Source organism: Crotalus tigris, unplaced genomic scaffold, assembly GCF_016545835.1.
Source record: "Crotalus tigris isolate CLP2741 ecotype Arizona unplaced genomic scaffold, ASM1654583v1 scf7180000019740.931981, whole genome shotgun sequence".
Lineage (NCBI taxonomy): Eukaryota > Metazoa > Chordata > Lepidosauria > Squamata > Viperidae > Crotalus > Crotalus tigris.
Genome location: NW_024097690.1, coordinates 223,503 through 242,607, shown reverse-complemented (window position 1 = coordinate 242,607; position 19,105 = coordinate 223,503). Strand labels below are relative to the sequence as shown.

Sequence of the window (19,105 nt, the reverse complement as noted above, 5' to 3'; positions counted from 1 at the left end):
CAAAATTCAGATGTTGGCAACTGACTTATATTTAGAATGGTTGCAGTGTCCTGGAATCATATGATTACTTTTTGTGACCGTCTGACAAGCAAAGTCAATGGGGAAGTCAGATTTACTTAACAACTTACTAACTAGAAAGAAAGAAAGGTAAGAAAGGTCGTAAAATGGGGGGAATCACTTAACAAATGTCTCACTTAGCAACAGAAATGTTGGGCTCAATTGTGGTCATAAGTTGAGGATTACCTGTAGGTTATTTGGGAAGCAATAGTGGCAGTGTCAGTCTTGTCATTTTATGTACTATGCTAATAAGGAGTAAAGATTTCTGGCTATTTTCCAATCCTGAAAAATAATGTATCCAGCTCTGGTGATAGATGAGATTGACCCAAGGAATGGGCTGATGGAAGCATGCCTAAATCATGCTGAAATGGTCAAGAACCATCTTGTTTAATCACATCAACTATTGTTCATCTGACTTTGGCTCCAACATAATGAGTGCATAGTTCTTACTGTCATATAAGAATGCAGCAGAAAAGTAACTAATATTCAATTATATCAAAGCAAGGATGAAAGTAAACAAAGGGGGAAAAGATTCTAAAGAATATCATTTTGCAATATATATGCAAAATGAGGAGATGAACTTGACAATATAACTGTAATCAAGGATTCTTCGATGCATTTGGAAAGCAATTCTTCCTCTCTCTGATGGGGTTCTTTCAGAGAGTATTGTGTTTTAGCAAAATGAGTTGCCTCTTTCAAATAAAGAACAGAATCAATGAAAGATGCAGAAATTACTGCAGTGGCAAAGTGTGTCATTCGTGAATATAAATGTAATATGAAATATGAATATCAATATGAATGAAAATATAAAATGGTAAGTCTCCTTCAAGTCTAGCCTGGCTTCTGGTGAGTTCATGGACATATCCATGCAGTTTTACTTGGCAGAAATACAAAAATCTAGCCTAGGATTAGCAAAGCCCCAAATCTGTCAGCTCCATCCAGTTCCATACTGGAGCTCTAACCATATTTAATCCAGAAATCCTGGAAGTCTCCTATCCAAGTATTAACTAGGTCTGACCCTGGTTTTTAATTTAGGCAGGTTGATCAAGGGCTGCCTGACATGCCATCTGCTGAGAATTGGATGTAACTATCAAGTAGAACATTGTAGTTGGTTATTCCAGGGTAGGTAAAAGCTATTAAACCACAATACAGGTAGGCTACTGTTTCTTAGAAATTAGGATTTGGAATAACTGAGTTGACAAACACATCAAAAAGCAGTTTTCAATCTTAGCATTTAAAATGTATATACTGCTCAACAAGTGTATGTGTATGTATATGTGTGTGTGTGTGTGTGTGTGTGTATACACACAGACATACATACTGTATATCTGAAATAAGGGACTTGAATATTGTATATTACTTAAAATTTAGCACATTAAATAAAAGAAAACAGAACATGAGAATAAAGAAAATATTCTATTTACCTAAGGAATAAAGGTTTCACTATTCTTTTAGGCGCTCATTTCATTCCATCTGTTTAAACATCTATTAGAGAATCAAATATTGGTATTTAGGTTCATCTATTAGCTACATATGGTAGAAATTTTCCTGAAAGTGATCTGGCCCCAAGTTTTTCCAATTTTAAATCTGGAAAACAACATTTTTGATTAAATTTTGCAACCAACAAAAATGGCAGAAACAACATTGCCTTCCCCCCCACCACCACCAAAGAAAAATGCATATTATCTTTTAGTGGAAGAGTGCAACTGCTCTGAAATAAAGTAAACACAATAATCAGGAAATTCTTGTAGAAATTGCCTCAGTTTCTTGGTCCTCATCTATGGTATCACTCAGAATCATCAATTTATATGCTTTTATTGCACGAAAAGAAGCTGAGTTATCATTGTGTCTTGATGATTTGCTAGTCTACATCTCTGCATACCTTTTCCAGTGGTTTAATATAGTTATTATGAAAAACAGTAAATAAAATAGCACTGAAGAATCCCACTGTGCAACAGTTACAGTACAGAGTTAAATCTCTGAATGCCAACTTCTGGAATTAGTCATCCAATAGCAGCAAATTCTGGAATTCATTGCTGTCATTTTCCAAACTCCTTGAATGATACCGAGTGACACTGAAAGGTCCAAAAGAATGAATTGGATCACATTTCCATGTGCATCTTCTAGTATACACAGTTCTTAAGTACTTTTTAAGCCAGTGATGGCGAACCTTTTAGAAACCAAGTGCCCCGCCCTGCCTCCCTGCCCACCCCGCTCTGCCTCCGCCCTGCCTGCCCTGCCCCTGCTCCACCCCTGCTCTGCCTTCGCCCGCTTGCCTGCAGGGCCACTCACCACCTCCATGGCCCCCTGCAGGTTGCCCAGGTGACCCAGCAGCACCATAGTGGCCACACCCTCCACCTGCACCCCGGAGCATCAATTGTGTGTGACAGGGTGCAAGGACGGAGTCTGTCTCTGCTGCCTGGCTGCCATGTCCTTGGCTATGCTGTTCTTTGTGGGCCGTGCTCTTCTCCGGGGAGGCTGCTGGGGAGGAGGGGGCCGCTGGGGAAGTGGGGCTGGGGCAACGGCACACATGCCCACAGAGAGGGTTCTGAGTGCCACCTCTGGCATGCTTGCCATAGGCTCGCCACCACTGTTTTAAGCTTAGGGTTGAGATGGATCTTGAAAACTTTTCTCAACTAAGACTGTCTAATATTTGTCGTCACTTGCTTTGTTTTTTTAAAATATATTTTTTTTAAATAAGCAATTAGCGGTTTGGTCTTTTGTCCTCATTACAAATGCATACTCTTCTCTAGCTAGACATTTTCTATAAGCAAAAGATATCTCCAATCATTCCCAGACCAAAATCCCTCTGAATTTTCTTCCTAGACTGATTTATTTATGATTCAGACTTATGGTCAATAGGTCCTACAGGAATCTCTAAAATTCACCTGATCAGGTCATCCAAGACATTGGACAGTTTCAATTCATAAACTATTCCCATCAAACAACATTTGGTGCATCTGTTTTATCTTCCAAAGATTAGCAGAGACCAATCTCTTTTGCGGAGTTCTATGGAATTTCCCTGTAAATATTATCCGGGGTGAAGTTCCTAATCAACCTAAGTAGATAATTATAAGTTTTAAATAAGAATTTATGTTGTGTTCTGTTTTAAACCACAGTTTGACATTTCTGACTCTTCTTTGCTAGAGTTTTTCATAAACATACTATATTTGGAAATGGAGTTCATTTAGTTCTGACTTGATCTTATATGTATCAGAGTGCTGGGTGATCATAATGACTCAGGGATATCTTCTTCAGAAGTCAGCTGATAAACCTTGAGTACTGCTTATTCAGACCAATGTTTATAATTGCTTTGAATCAGGTATTTATGGCAGCAAAATCTCAGAAATATGTAACAAAATGGATCTGGTCTTATTTCACACATTAGGCATGAGCACCCCCAGTTGTTACAGTCCCTGACTGCTAAAATCTGGTTCCATATGCAGAGCATAACATTCTATTCTTCCATCCATTGGATTCAAATAATAGATGAATTGTAAATACGAGGTGGCAGAAATAAGGACATATAATGAACATAATTGAAGCTGAATATCAGCAGTAAAAACATATCTTTTTAGTCTATGTTTGTCTGCCCAATTCATTTAGATGCCTCCTCAATTACTGTACATGTTCATGGACTTCCAAGTTTTTAATGTCATTTTTATGTTATTGAAAAAGATTATTATTCATTTAAATGTTGGAATACTTCCCTCAAGCATAAACATTTTGTATGAAAAATTGAAAATCAGTTCCAAAGCTGATTCACCTTGGGAGGTACTTTGGCCTATAGTTTCCCCTCCCCAAATATTTCTTTAATGAAGTCATATGATTGAGACTGGGATGTTTTTAGCAGCAACATTAAAGAAACCATGTACCTCCTTGAATTTGTGTTCTCACATTTAGCAGAATTGGCAGGGACTAAAAGTAAGTTACCTATTTAAATACTGATAGAGTTATTGTAAGGGATAGAAAGTATTTTGATGGTGACTTTGTAGAGGTAATGTTGAGGTAACTGGCTGTGATCCTCCAATGTATCCACTGAAGTTATATTTAGCAAAACAAGGAAAGACCTGTAAATAAAAGCAGTCCTATTAAGAGTAGCTATAGGAAGACTGATTGAAGTCCTAAATAAAAAAAATAAAAAAGAAATAAAAAGAAAATAAAAAAGGAGTTGATTAAGAAATCTTTTTTAGATCATTATCAAAAATTATATATGAGTTCTAAAGTACAGGTTTTAGATATAGACAATTATTTAAAAGATGCTAATTTTCCTAAACTAACAGAAGATCAGAAACAAGAAATTAACGGTCTGATTACTAGTGAGGAAATTGAGACAGTAATTAAAGAATTAAAATTAGGTAAAGCACCGGGTACGGATGGATTGACATCTATTTATTATAAAACTTTGGTACAAGAGATGATTCAACCTTTAAGGGAGCTTTTTAATAATATATTACAGGGTTCAGAGATCCCCCCGTCATGGGGCAGAGCTTTTATATCCTTGATTCCAAAAGAAGATCAAGATCTCACTTTACCAAAGAATTATAGACCTATATCTCTTTTAAATGTAGATTATAAGATTTTTTCAAAAATTTTAGCTAATAGACTCATGAGGGTCCTGCATCATGTAATACATATGGATCAAACGGGTTTTATAACTGGAAGATATATGAAGAATAATGTTAGACAAATTATTAATTTATTAGAATATTTAGATAAAAACAATCAAATTTCTGCAGGATTGATATTTTTAGATGCTGAAAAAGCTTTTGACCAGCTGAACTGGCAATTTATGTTAAGATTAATTGAGAAAATGAATTTTGGAGAAAAAATTTTACAAGCTCTTTGTGTTATTTATCAAAAGCAAACGGCACAACTTATAGTTAATGGGGGTTTGTCAGAGATGTTTTCAATAGAGAAGGGGACTAGACAGGGTTGTCCATTGTCACCATTGCTGTTTGTTCTAACTTTGGAAATTTTGTTGATTAAAATTCGAGAATCACAGCAAATAAAAGGAATAGAAGTTAACAAAAAAGAATATAAATTAAGGGCTTTTGCAGATGATTTGGTTGTTACTTTATCTCAACCTACTTATTCTGTAATAGAGTTATTACAATTGATACATCAGTATGGACAGGTTTCGGGTTTTAAAATTAACAATAATAAGACTAAAATATTGCCTAAAAATATGACTAATTTGGATAAGGAGACCTTGGTTAGGTTGACAGATTTTGAGGTTGTTAACAAGGTAAAATATCTGGGGGTTACTTTATCTGTTTCTAACGCCAAATTGTATAAAAATAATTATGAAAGGTTGTGGGTCAAAATACAAAGAGATTTGGAAAATTGGGAGAAGCTGCAATTATCTCTTTTGGGGAGAATTGCGGTGATTAAAATGAATGTTTTGCCAAAGTTTCTTTTTTTATTTCAAATGATACCCATTTTAAAGAATGAGGTTAATTTAAATGAATGGCAGAAAGGTATCAATAAATTTATCTGGGCAGGGAAAAAACCAAGAGTAAAACTTAAAATTATACAAGATATTCGTGAGAGGAGTGGACTCAAGGTACTGAATTTGAAATTTTATTATGATGCTGTGGCTTTAACATTAATTAGTGATTGGGTTAATTTAACAAATGTAGAAGTACTCATCTTAGAGGGTTGGGATTTGCTTTTCGGATGGCATGCCTATTTAATTTTCAATAAAAAGGTTGACAGGGTTTTTAAATCTCATATTATAAGGACTTCTTTACTTTGGGTTTGGAAGAAATATTATAGAAATGATTTTAAAATTCCATTATGGGCTATACCATGGCATGCGACAGAAGGGATAAGGAGAGGAATCAAGATGGATAGTGTTTCTTATGCACAATTACTTAGATGGGATGGTAAAAATTGGCAATTAAAATCTCTGGAAGATTTAACACAAGAAAATATTATTTATTCATGGTTTCAGTATAGACAAATAGTAGAGAGGTGGAAGATAGATCGTAATTTGGGTTTGCTTAGAGAAGATGAGAATTTGTTAAAACAAATAAAAGATCAAAGACGAACTCACATTAAGAGAATTTACGGGGTGTTAGTAGAGTTGGATTCAGAAGCAGAATTAGTTAAAGAATGTATGGTTAAATGGGCACAAAACTTTGAGGAACCGGTTTTATTAGATACCTGGGAGATTATTTGGGTGAGGAATGTTAAATTTACACAAGCCCAAAATTTAAGGGAAAACTTTTATAAAATGTTTTATAGATGGCACCTTGATCCACAAAAAAATGTCTCGTATGTATCCTGACTTGCAGCCTAAATGTTGGAGATGTGGACGTTTGGATGCTACTTATTACCATATCTGGTGGTTATGTAAAAATATAAAAGCTTTTTGTATTAAAATATGGTGGAATATTGAAAGAATTTTCAGAGGAAGGATAAAATTTACCCCACAATTGTTTTTGTTAGGTATTGTTTCTGATTGTGACAGTAAAGAGATTATATTGATGTTAAATTTAATTACAGCGGCCAGGTTGTTAGTAGGGCAATGTTGGAAGAAGGAATCTTTGCCTACATTGCAAGAATGGTTTTTTAAAGTTTCTTATTTGGCAGAAATGGCAAAGATTTCGGCTTTCTTGAAAGATCAATTGCAGGAGAAGTATCTCCTGGTATGGAAAAGATGGATAGATTTCATATAATATAAGTTGGATTTAAAAAAATATTACTTAGTTTTTGAATAATTTATAATTAAAGTTTAAGATATTTCTTAGATATTTTCTTTTATTTTTATTTTTTTTATTTTTTCTTTTTCTGTTTTTTTCTTTTCTTTCTTCTTGTATTTTTTATATATTGTTGTTAATTATTTTATAATTTGTTTAATTAATGTATTTAGATTTGTTTATGGTTTATAAGTGTTTCAAGATTTTTTTTTTAATTTTTTTTAATTAAGCCTGTATTCAGCTCTGGGAAGATTGGGGGAGGGTAGGGGAGGGGTGGGAGGGTGTGGGGGAGGGGAATCTTTTCTTTTTGTAAAACCTAAAAATTTTCAATAAAAAAAAAATAAAATAAAAAATAAGAAAGTTATATGCTCCAGAAAGAAAAAAGGAAGGGAGGGAGGAAGGAAGGAACTTTTCCTATAGAAAAGAGGCTAAAGAGGATTACCAGAATTCCAATATAGCAGGGGTCCCCAATTCCTGGGGTGCAGTGCACTAATGGGCCATGGCCTATTTGGAACTGGGCTAAGCGAATGGTTGGCCAGAGCACATGAACATACATGCAACTCAACTTGTGCAAGGAGCAGGCTGGTGAGCACTCATGTGTGTGTACACCGGCCTGCCACTTGCGCAGCCCAGTTCCCTTTTTCCCCTCCCCAGCCAGGCCGCCAAGCCACAAAGGTTGGGGACCACTGCAATATGAGGGAAAATAGAACAGAGAGAAAGGAAGAGGAAGTGAATTGTTTGCTATCTTTACTCTCTCTAAAAGTCAATATGATAAAAAGCGCAAGGAGCTGAGGAAACAATCAATGAGATTTGCGCCCAATGCAGTGCAACTGCTTCTCAAAGAGAAAGATCCTGGTCCAGAAGTTTCCATTTATTATGAACTCATTATCAGTCGCTTGGCCTACTGAGCAATACTGTATACGTGGATACTTTTAGAAGTAGTACTGTTTAACTGTGGAATGAGACCGATTCAATTAGAATCAGACTCCCTGTGATTCATTCACTATAATTTGTCCAAAAGGTGTATGATGGAACATTCTGAGAAACATTTCATGTATTTGCATGACTTCTATGCAGCTACTTTTTGCTAGCTCTGTAGAGAATCTCAAGGGCAACTAAACGAGGACTATTGCTGGAAAGCTGGTCTGGCTAAAAATTTTGAAAGGTGCAATCTCAGTAGATGTTATTCTTCCTCTTCTTGCATTTTATATGCTTGAGGATGGCACATTGCCTATCCAGGCTGTTGAAACTAAGTACAGGTAGTCGTTAACGCAGGTCCACAACTGGGACAGGAATTATGGTAAGTCATTGCAGTCACCCAACGGAGCAAACCCATTTTTTAAATTGTGACTGCTGGTCATAAAATGCAAACCAGTTGTCAAATGCAGTTGTGTGACCTGGGAGGGGGTGTGCGGTGCAACAGTTTATGATGGCCCCAAGTGCTTTATGGACCACAAGAACCCTTTCCGAAGCCATTGTAACTTTGAACAATTGTTAAATGACGAATCATCAGCTGAGACTACAAGCTGCACAGTGCTTGGTGAAACTATTCAAAGGTGGCTACTACAACATGTGCAAAAATTGTGTTGAGCCTGAGGAAAGGAGAAAGCAATAGGAAAAGATTCAGTCTAATTTCTTCCTCATAGGGATCATTTTTATTTTTATTTTTTTATTTTTAAATAAATTTTATTTGAAATAAACATATGCATTAAATGCAATATATAGAGAAAGCTTGAACAGTAATGGAATCACCATGGCAATAGAGGATTTTTCTTCTTATTTTATATAGCCAAATATGCATATACCCAACCTAACATATCATTTAAGGATATACCTGGCTTCTTGTAGAAATACTTAATTCTAAATAGATAAATAAAACTTTTACAACAAAGAAAACAAAATTAGTATTATATGTCTACTTGGCATATTAAAGGCAATTCATAAGAGATAGAATTACAATTCTATTTAGCCAATTTGATTTAATTTAGCTTTTTTTGAAAATGATTTGCTTTTTTCTTTTAAAGAGCACTGATACCAGTACATTAAAACCAATAGATCTTTAAGATAAATTTTAACCTGAGGAAGAAATAAAATAAATTCAAATTGAGGATTTTGAAGGAATTGCTTATTTTATGACACTTCCAAAAATGTACATTAAAAGAACACAAAGTACTATAAGTTTTGTTTAGATCTAATAGAATTATGCTGAGAATTATAAGCGTCATGCCAGTAAATAAAATGCATTAATTTATTTGTTTATTATTATTAATCTTATTGGTTTCACCTTACTCCAAAGCAACTCTGTGTGGCAATTTTTAGAGGAGAGTTAAAGGATTTTAAATAAAGTATTGGAATAGAAAATAAAATATTTTAGGAAACTGAAATAAGGTTTATTGGGAATCAAGATAAGAAATCAACAAATATTAACTATGCAAGCTATAAATACCTTATTTTACTAAAGGGATTCACGCATCCTGTTAGAGCAAATTTTCTTTAAACTATAGTTTGATGAATAAACCATCATATCCTGCTGACACAATGTTGAGCCGTAAACTGTGTATTATAAAGCACAGTTTTATGGAGCCATATATCACATTAAGATAAATTCAAATAAACCACATTGATCTTAGCTCCCTTTGTGAAATCTAACTCTATCAAAGCTTGACAAACATTATTGTTCTGTTGAGATAAACTTAACAGACAGAAGAGTAAAATGCAGCAAAAGATTAATTCACACTTCTCCTCACAAAGCAATATAATTGAAGAATCCCAGAAAGTTATTCCCTGTGATACGAAAAGAGATTTGTTAGTTATTCAACTTTACCTCATTCCTCTTCATTCTTTGTTGTTTGCTGTTGTCTTTCATCTTCCTCTGTTTATTTGGAGGATTAAACTGGGTAATTTCTTTAACTTGCAAGTTGTCAGAAATAGGATTCCTATCCCCATATTTTGTTCAGGATTGAGCAGATCAATCTAAACTTGGTCCATTGCTAGTGTCAAGTTTGATTTCTATTATTTATTGTAAATATATATCAGCTTTTTGTAACAGTAGCATGTTCCTGAAACCCAAATTAGTTTCTCATTGTGCTGCATAACACTAGCAACCCCTTTCTCTTACTCCACTCGATGTATAATTCTGTGAAGAAAAATAAATGAAAATTAATATGACTTCAGGGTTTATGTTGTAAACACTAACAATAATGTCTATATGACTTTTACTCACATATTTTAAACAGACAATTTCATGATTAATTTTCAATTTAAGGCTCAAACCAAGGATTTTTCTTTTAAATCTATTGCTTCAACACAACACTGGTGGTTTCAACTTTTCCTGTTTTTAAACCAATGTTGGACTTACTTGTTCATATCAATAATGATTGTAATGCAAATAATATTGAATATATATCATTATACACACAATTAGATAGTTATTGGTACCTTGGAACTCCTGGTAAGAACCTGGTTCCAATTATAGTTGGAATACCAATACTGACAGGGCAAGCCACTAGAATATAAACTGAGAACAAATCTCTCTCCTTCCCCCCCCCCATATATTTTATTGATTTTTTAAAAATATAAATCACGTAATAGTTGGTAAACAGTATGTTTGCTGGGTTTACATTTGTAAAGAAAAATCATTAACAATTGGTTTCTATAATCCATAATCCACAGAGTACATTTAGTTGATTTCCCCCTTTTCCCAAAATGTCTTCTTTGCAAACCTTGAAATAATACAGTTCTTATTATTTTCATAAATAACAGTTACATATATGATTTTTTCCCAATATTCCTAGAAATAATGATTACATCAATATAATATTTCTTTTCTATCTAATCATTCTGGTTGCCCCATCTTATATCCTGTTACAGTCCTTATTTAGATTTGTTTCTCCCATAAAGTTCAAAGTATTCTTACTGGTTAAGATTTTCTCAACAGTTAATTACATTTAAAGATTTAAATCCATTTTTCCTATATAAATCATTTCAACAGTTTTACATTTCTTAAAGATAGGTAAAAACAGTAAAGAAAAGGAAAAGGAAACAAGAGTAAAGAAACATAAAAAGTAAAATACTACTTAAAATATATATTCCTCCTAAGCTAATATATATTCATTCCCAAAATTTCTTATTCTTTTTAACCATAATTAAAAATATATTTACTTTAAATATTCCATTTAATGTGTCTAGTCATCTAATCCTTTAACTCTTATTTAAAACATTTTTTTCTTTTTTATACATTTTATACATTTATACATTGATTGACGAGGTCCAGGAGCCGAGTACAGACATTGACCAGTCCTATAAAGGACACTCCCATTGACTGGCGTTAAGCCCTGATCATGTCGGTAGTTTCCGACGAAAGCTTGCATTATATTAAACGTTTCTAGTTTTAAAATTTTTCCTGGTGTTCAGGTTTGTTTGTTTCTCGTAGTATTATAATTTCCCTAAATTCAAACACATTTAATTATCTAAAAAATTTCCTTCATCTAAGCCATTTCAACAATATTATATTACTCATATCAAGAAATAAAATAAAAAGAGAAAAAAAGCATACAGTATTATTTAAGGAATTCATCTCTCTTAGAATGACATATGTATTCAGAATCTTTTCTATTTCTTTAACCATATTCAAACAAATGTTTCTTTTTTAAATGTTCTCTCTGGTAGATCCATCATCTATTTTCTTAATTTTTTACTTTGATCTTTTTCCTTTGACCAATATTTTTCTTGATCAATGTATTTTGCTGAACCAAAAAGGTTTTCCCATATATTCATGACTGTTGCTGTAGATATAAGAAGTAAATTGAATAAAGTGTCTTTATATGAGGCTTTTGCCTTTCCTTGTTTCTTGAAAATCTTTTTCTTTTTCTCCTTCTTTGCTTCTCTTTTCACTTCCTTTCTCTCTGATGTTTTCAACATCTCTACATTCCATTTTATCCAATCCGTTTTTTTGTCCTCAGATTTATTTTGTAGTCTTAAGGGATGAGTTGTTTTTTCCATTTCTTGTAAATTTTTCCCACTAGAATTAAATCATGTTTTCCTGCTTCATTAAATTCCATCTTTGAGTCTCTATTTTTAATTTTATGTCCACTTATTTGTTTTGTCTGCTCCTTGTTGTTGTTTCCTGGAATTTTTTTTTTTTGTTGTTGTAGAGTTAACTTATAAATAGATTGATTTATATTTTTAAAGTTATTTTGGATTTCTTTGTGATTTGAACTCAGTGTTATTTGAATTAATTATAGTATACTATATATCTCCTCTTGAGAGGTATTTATGTTTTCTTGGTGTGTTCTATCTACATGTATCTGATCCATGATGGCCAAAAGTTGAAGTTCTCCTTCTTATCTGCAAATAGCTTTAGAGTCCCAGTTAAATAGATATTTGTAATCCAAAGAGTTCAAAAAAGATTTTTTCCCCTAAAGTTTATAATTCTATATTTGTCTGCAGCACAGATTTGTTCTTTGTTATTAAAGCTTTGAAGGTCACAAACACAGATTAGCTTTTCCCAGATTTTGGCAAGTTCTCTATGGAAATCATAACTGTTATAATCTTCATCCACCACTAGGTGTCAGCATCTATTTAGTTTTCAATATGAACAATGGTCTTTAAAATGAGAATCTTAACCATTCAATAATTTTAAACTTGTCAAAAGTTAAATTTTAGCTTTCAAGTTTATAAATTTATTTTACTACTATATATTTTGATCCTCCATGGAAATTTTAATTCACTATTTCTGTTAGTATAAGGGTGGGGCAGAAATCCCCCTCCTTCACTTTTGGAGGTATTTTGCTTCTTGGGGATCTTTTCCAGGAAATTAAGTGTGGAATGGAAAAGGGAAAATCAGATTCCTCACCCAGTTTCAAGCATGCTGTTTACTGTTGTGCTGGCTAGTTCTTTTGGACTTCAGTTGCAAGTAGCTTGGGCTGATTGGTGAAATACAGCCTTTCTCCTGTCGGGTTAGAAGGCTTTCCCCAGGATGAACGGAGTGACCGCTGTCATTCCAGAATCACTGGGGCACCCTTCATTCTTTGCTGCCTCTCCGGGATGGCTTGGACCCATTAGGGTCTCCAGGCAGGATGGAAATTAGCCACGGGGATGTGGCGGTCTGCAAGCCCGCGATCAGTCGCTACCGTGCAGGACTGGAAGTCATCCCATTCCTTACTAGTACTGTTGATGTTACTTAGTTTGGCTAATGAAACATCTGCAAGAAAACAACCAAGCTGAGAGAGCACCAAAGATCCCTCCTAGTTGGAATAAAGTATACTTTCAGCATGTAAAAGTGTTGGACACAAATGTTTATATTTGGTAAGAAATTAAAGCTGTACCAAGGTCTCATGAGAAATTTACACTTGAAAGTAGTTCTTCTTGGGTTAAAAAAATGGGATAAATGATTTTTAATCAAAAATAAGAGCAACTTACTGGTTAATATTTAGAAATTTAATGAAAACTTGGTTATTTTAACAAGGGATTTGGGGATTGAAATATGGATAATATATGTAAGGATATACATGTGCATACTGCTATTGAAGTAGTTTTTATTGTGCTTTTGATATTGTTCTTTGTATAATTTATTATATACTGCTTTTAAAAGCTTTTTAAAGACTTCCAGAAAAGTACAAAAATAATATTATCTGCACCAAACAGCTGATGTAAAGCATTTGTTACATTATGCATTTGATTTAGGCATTTTAGTTACCTCTGAAAATTTGACAGTTTTGAATGCACTGAGAATGTTTTTATAGAGACTGATCAACAATTCAATATTATCAACAGTTTAGAAAGTATATTAACATAAATTTGGACAATATACTATATAAAAAAATCCTATATCATCAAATGGTTCCAACTTTTAAGAAACATTAAGTACAATTATTATCATTTAAAAACTAGGATAATCCAATACATATATTTTTGGAATCTATAGAATTCCCTAATGGATGTTTAAGAAAGTTGCCTGTTGTCCTTTGAAGATATGGCTAAGGATAGTCACTAGTTTAAACCAGGAAAGCTTAAATTGATCACAGCCTTAGAGGGTGGCAGAGGTCGTTATATATGGGCACATCTGGAGATAACCATGACATGTGGAAGATTGGTAATCACAAATGAAATGACATTGTGCATATCAAAATGTGCAACATTCTGCATAAATGTGACCTTCTGGAAAATAATTCTTTTCTATGCCTTGAATAAATGAATGGGAATGAAACAAGAGAGTAGAACAGTTATTGAGCAATATAAAGATGCAAAATGAATGTGAATGGTGCCTGCATATGATTAGAATGTTGGTTTGTTTTCAAACAATGGTCTATTGACATGTACACAACATAAATGAATGAATTTATATCTAAGAGATTTGATTTTTTTATTATGAAATATTGACACAAGGGTGGTGGAAGATATTGAATGTGGAACAAAATCTTTTTTGGTGATATTAAGAGTAGATGTTGGGGGAAATGGACTTGGGTAAAAACCAAAGGAGTAAAAGAAAACAGAATGAAAGAAAAAAAGGATGAGTTCATGTGAAAAAAGAATGAGAAAATAGATTATTTGTGCAGCTGGATGAATGAAATGTGGGCATAAAGATAAAGGACATGGAAGTTGCATGGACCGAAGTGGAAAAAAAAACACCATTACAGAGTGCTATATAGCTGTGTGAGGTTACACTAATGAGAAACATGTAGAAAGATTCTTGGTGGAAAGATGAAGTGAAAAATACTATGCATGAGAAAAACATTTTTGCTGCAAAAACTGAGGATGAAAAATATTCAGTCCATATATAGAGAAAGAGATAGTTGCAAAGAATGCAATGAAAGAGAACAAGGAAACATGGTAAAAAAAAGAAACAGGAAAGGCAGAGAGTTGTTGAGAGAAATAAAAAAATATTTTGGATGGAAGTGATTAGGACTAAACAAACAGATTAAATTGAATTAAAAATAAATCTTCTGAAAACATTTGGAATAAAACTGAAATGAAAGAAAACTGGGCAGAGTATTTTAGAGATTTATATAGGAATGAACTGAACTGCTAACCTGAAATAAAGACTTTGAATGTTAATGTCCAAGAGAAAAAGAAAAGTAAGAAACACACTGTAAAAGTTGAAAAAAAACCCTGAAGTTATAAATGCCATAACTACACAATGTTAAAATATGGATAAATTTCATTCTGCATGAGAGTTAAGACGTGTGTGGAGATTTTATCTGTAACAGTTGATGGGAATAATGTTGATGTTGTGAATAGTTTTATTTCTCCCTAGTTCAAAGAAAAAGATGTCAATAGAGAATACAGGGACATTTGTTGGTTAAGAATGTTTGGAAAGTCTTTAGCATAATTGTGATTGAAAGGGTCCAAAAGGTGAAAGTCAACCATAATTCAGGAAGTGGCATGTAAGACAAGGAATGTGATCCTCATTGTTTGTTCAATGTATTTATGGTTAAAATATAAAATTATATTTGAAATGTGTTGCCGAAGCTTTATGGATATGCACTTTTGTGTATGAAAATAACTTGTCCTCTAAGAATCAAAATGATTTGGGACAAATATTAGATTGCATAATGCAAAGAGAAGTATGAAACTTCATATTACTACATCATAGGTCAACGTACTTATGTTTGGCAGAGAAAATAAAATGAATGATTGCAAATTATATATATGGTCAAAACCGAAAAGAAGTAAATGAATTTGTGTGCCTTAGTAAAATGTTTGCAAAAGCTCACAAAAAGGATGAAGAAATATTAAGATATGCAAATGCTGACTGAAGAAAATAGGTGGTCTGTGCATGCTGCAAAGCAAAACAGTAGCTTCAAAGATAATTTGCATCATAATGTTGCTGGGTTACATAGTAGAGCATAGGATCATTCTTACAAAAGGAGATAATGGGTAGCTGCAGTTCAGAGCTTTATCCTATCTTCAGGTGTGTGATGTTTTGTAATTGGTCACACAAGAGCCAGGCTGGTGTAGTAGTTAAGGCATCAGACTAGAAATTTGGACAGCTGGGATTCTAGCCCCATTTAGCCAAAAAGTCTCTCTCTCTCTCTCTCTCTCTCTCTCTCTCTCTCTCTCTCTCTCTCTCTCTCTCTCTCTCTCTCTCTCTCTCTCTCTCGCCAATAGGCATTCACCAAAAGTCAAGACTGACTTGAAGGCATCATAAATAAATAAATAATATCAATAATTTTCTCAACCATGCTATATTCTGGAGGTGCCATTCTTCATTCTCAAGCTATCATATTCAGAAGAAGTGAATCTTTCTTTTACCTCATTATCAGGTAGAAAAATCTGTTATATTCAGGAGGGGTCATCGCTTGTTCCTTAAGAAATCTCTTCCTCAGCCTTTCTGCCTGAAATTTGAAACAATTTAATGAATTACTGATCTCAGTGCATTGTATCTTAAACAACAGTTTAAAGGCATTTAAAAAATACAGATTTGAAAGGAACATAGCTTTTCCCTCAGACTGATATCTATAAATTATGGGTTCATTCCTACATAAGTTTTAGATTTCTTGCAAATCAACAAAAGGTTTACAGCCACTGGTACTTTTACTACAATAGATGATGGGAAATAAAATACCTATTTGCTCTAAAACGCTCCAAATTCAGGAGTAACACAAGGTGGATGGGGCCCTTTTTATAGCTCTACATAAGCCATCAGAATGTTATTGGATAGTTTCTGCACTTTCCCAGAAGCTAACCTTTCAGAAGCAGCATGTTGGTTCAACTATTTCAATACTGCCTAAAATGAGATAGGAATCCTGGGATTATCCAAATATTGCTGAACTACATCTCTCAACACTCTGTACCATTTACTATGCTAGAAGAGGCCGCTGAAACTGCAGTTCAGCAGTACCTGTTAAGATTATAATGATTAGCAACAGTCTCCTGAGTTTCAGAAATATTTTTTTCCTGTCTTACTTGGAATTTGGTATTATCATAAATATTTTTCTACAAAGCTACAACTCTTCCTTATGAATATTTTAAAACAATAACATAAATCACTAATAAAAAACTATGCTTCTATCATAATTAACAATATTGTCATTAACACTTAATATCCTTGGTCTTAAAAACAGCAGGAAGAAACGGTTGCTTTCTGATCTATCAACATGATGCAATGTTGACTCAGCTAATAAATTAGGTGTATATATAGCTCTAAATGAAACACCCATCATAGCATACAAGTTAGAAAGAAGGAACACCCACAGGAGATTTTGCAATGAATGTTGGAAGATAGATTTCTTTTCAAAGTGTAGGATACATCTGTCGGTAATAATTCAGCAATTATGAGGGCTAAAATAATCAGTCATTTTGCTGGAGAGCATAAATTGATGACTGCACAAGAAAGGAAGTTATTCCACTCCTTGATCATTCAATGCTTAAATAAATAAGCAAATTAAGTAACATACATTTCAAGGATGTATTTTGAATTATAATTGCATAAGAAATGCAATATAAAGCCTTACTTGCATAATCCCGATAACTACATGGATAAATTTATATTGTTTCCTTTTTGAAGTTTTTTTTTTAAAAAAATATTAGAATAGTGAAATACAAAGGAAAACGTCTACAAGAATAAAAAAGAGAGAGAAACAACTGCTAAACATAAATAAAAACATTTTGGGAAAGCTTTCTAGTGACAAATGCTACTCTTTCCAGTTGATGCTGTTTCCTTGGCAATAATATGGAAGTGATGCTTCCATTGTCCTTTTATCAGAATCCTCCCTCGCACAACTTCCCAATCTGTTCTACAGTCTTGGGATTTTCTAGTGGATTGATCCCACATATCTTTTTTAATATTAATCAAAGTGGACCTATATTTATATGTAAATCCTGTGTTTATTGATATTTACTCCATTATAATCTGAGCATCAGACTGTATCATTCTAAATTTGCCTTATTGTGGGAAAAAGAATGAAAAGGGAGTAGTGATGATAGAATCTAATTTTAGTCATATTTAAAGACAACCCACTGAAATTAATAGGGTTGAAGTTAATCATTACTAATTTAAGTTCCATTAAATCACTGGGAGTTAAATTAGTTAATATAAATTTATGTTCCCGGGATTTTGATGTATTTACTTTAATCATGGCTAAAGCTGGGTTGACTTTGGTGGAGTCAACAGAGTTTTCATCATTTATGAATCTGAGCTCTTAATACCATATGAGTTTCTTTTTGATAGATCATTTTTATTCTTACTATTCACTAAAGAATCTTACAAAGCTGCCAAAATAAGGCTCTGAAAACTGCTAAAAAGGCAAGAAAGTAAAATGTAATTTTCTGCACTTGTCTCCATCAATGTAATCCAGACACATATCTTCGTCTTCTTAAACCTCTTTAGAGGTTGCCTTATAAGTTTTTCTCTTATGTCAGGGTATTGCTATTACATTTAAACTTATTTTTCCTGCAAGGTCTGATACAGATCCAGAACTGTCAGTGGTGTTTCAATCTGTCTTGTAAAATTAGATCTGCCTTCATTTTCCTCTGAAAGCGCCAGAGCTCAATAGAAGAGCACCTGGTGCTTGGCACCTAGATAATCTCAGATGGAATACTTGTGTAGCTCTTGTTTTAATGCCCAAAGTGTTCTGAGTTCAATGAATGGACACTTCCAGACACTTCAGATGTGCCCTATTTAAATAAGGTTCCTAAGCATGTTTCTGATTCATGGGGTTCATATATCTATGTTATGGGGCGATGTCATTGGGAAACATTGAAATAGTTTCTCATTTTAAAGACTTCTTATAAAAATGAATGAATTTGCAATATATCTGTGTAATATCTGTGTAATAAGAGATAAAAATGGATCAAACCAACTTCTCTGAGGTCCTTCAGTTTGAAGATCACCTATGTTTGTGGGTAAAAGCTACTGGTAAGTTAGGTCTATTTGCTGCCATCCCCCATATACACACATACTATAAACCCATTTCTCCCTTCCCCACCAGTCCTCTGGAGAATCAGGAAAGAATTGAAGGGGAAATTCTCATCTTAGCCCAATTCTGGATAAATACAAAACAGGAAATCAAAACTTGTGGAAGCTCAGGTAAGCTAGAAGGCAAAACTGTTCAATTCCAGGAGTGAAGCAAAATCAACTTTATGAAAGGCACCAAAAGAAAATAAATTTCTGAGCACGCAATGCACAGCTTAACTACAAATAACCTTAACACAGTCCTAAGTATAGCTAAATTATTTTCTGTCTTGCCTGATGTGGATGTGTGGTGGTGACATCCTGTGTGGTTTTTGTGAGTGTGGGTCTGGTGTCATTTTTTGTGTTGGGGAGTCATTTGTCAATAAGGGCGGGTTTCCAAATGGCTGGTAGGCAGGAGGTATCATCTCGTTTGTTCATGCTGTGTGGGCGT

The 19,105-nt window shown here is 33.7% G+C and overlaps 1 long non-coding RNA gene across 1 annotated transcript in view; it reads right to left on the bottom strand.

Annotated features, from left to right (window-relative positions):
- Positions 1-8,777: 8,777 nt before the first annotated feature.
- The window catches only part of LOC120317604, a 67,173-nt gene continuing 56,845 nt past the window's right edge, over positions 8,778-19,105 (bottom strand). The window contains exons 5-6 of the long non-coding RNA XR_005559277.1: positions 16,014-16,096; positions 8,778-9,897 (exon numbers count right to left, since the gene is read on the bottom strand). This is a non-coding gene — a long non-coding RNA (uncharacterized LOC120317604). The remainder of the gene's footprint in view (positions 9,898-16,013; positions 16,097-19,105) is intronic.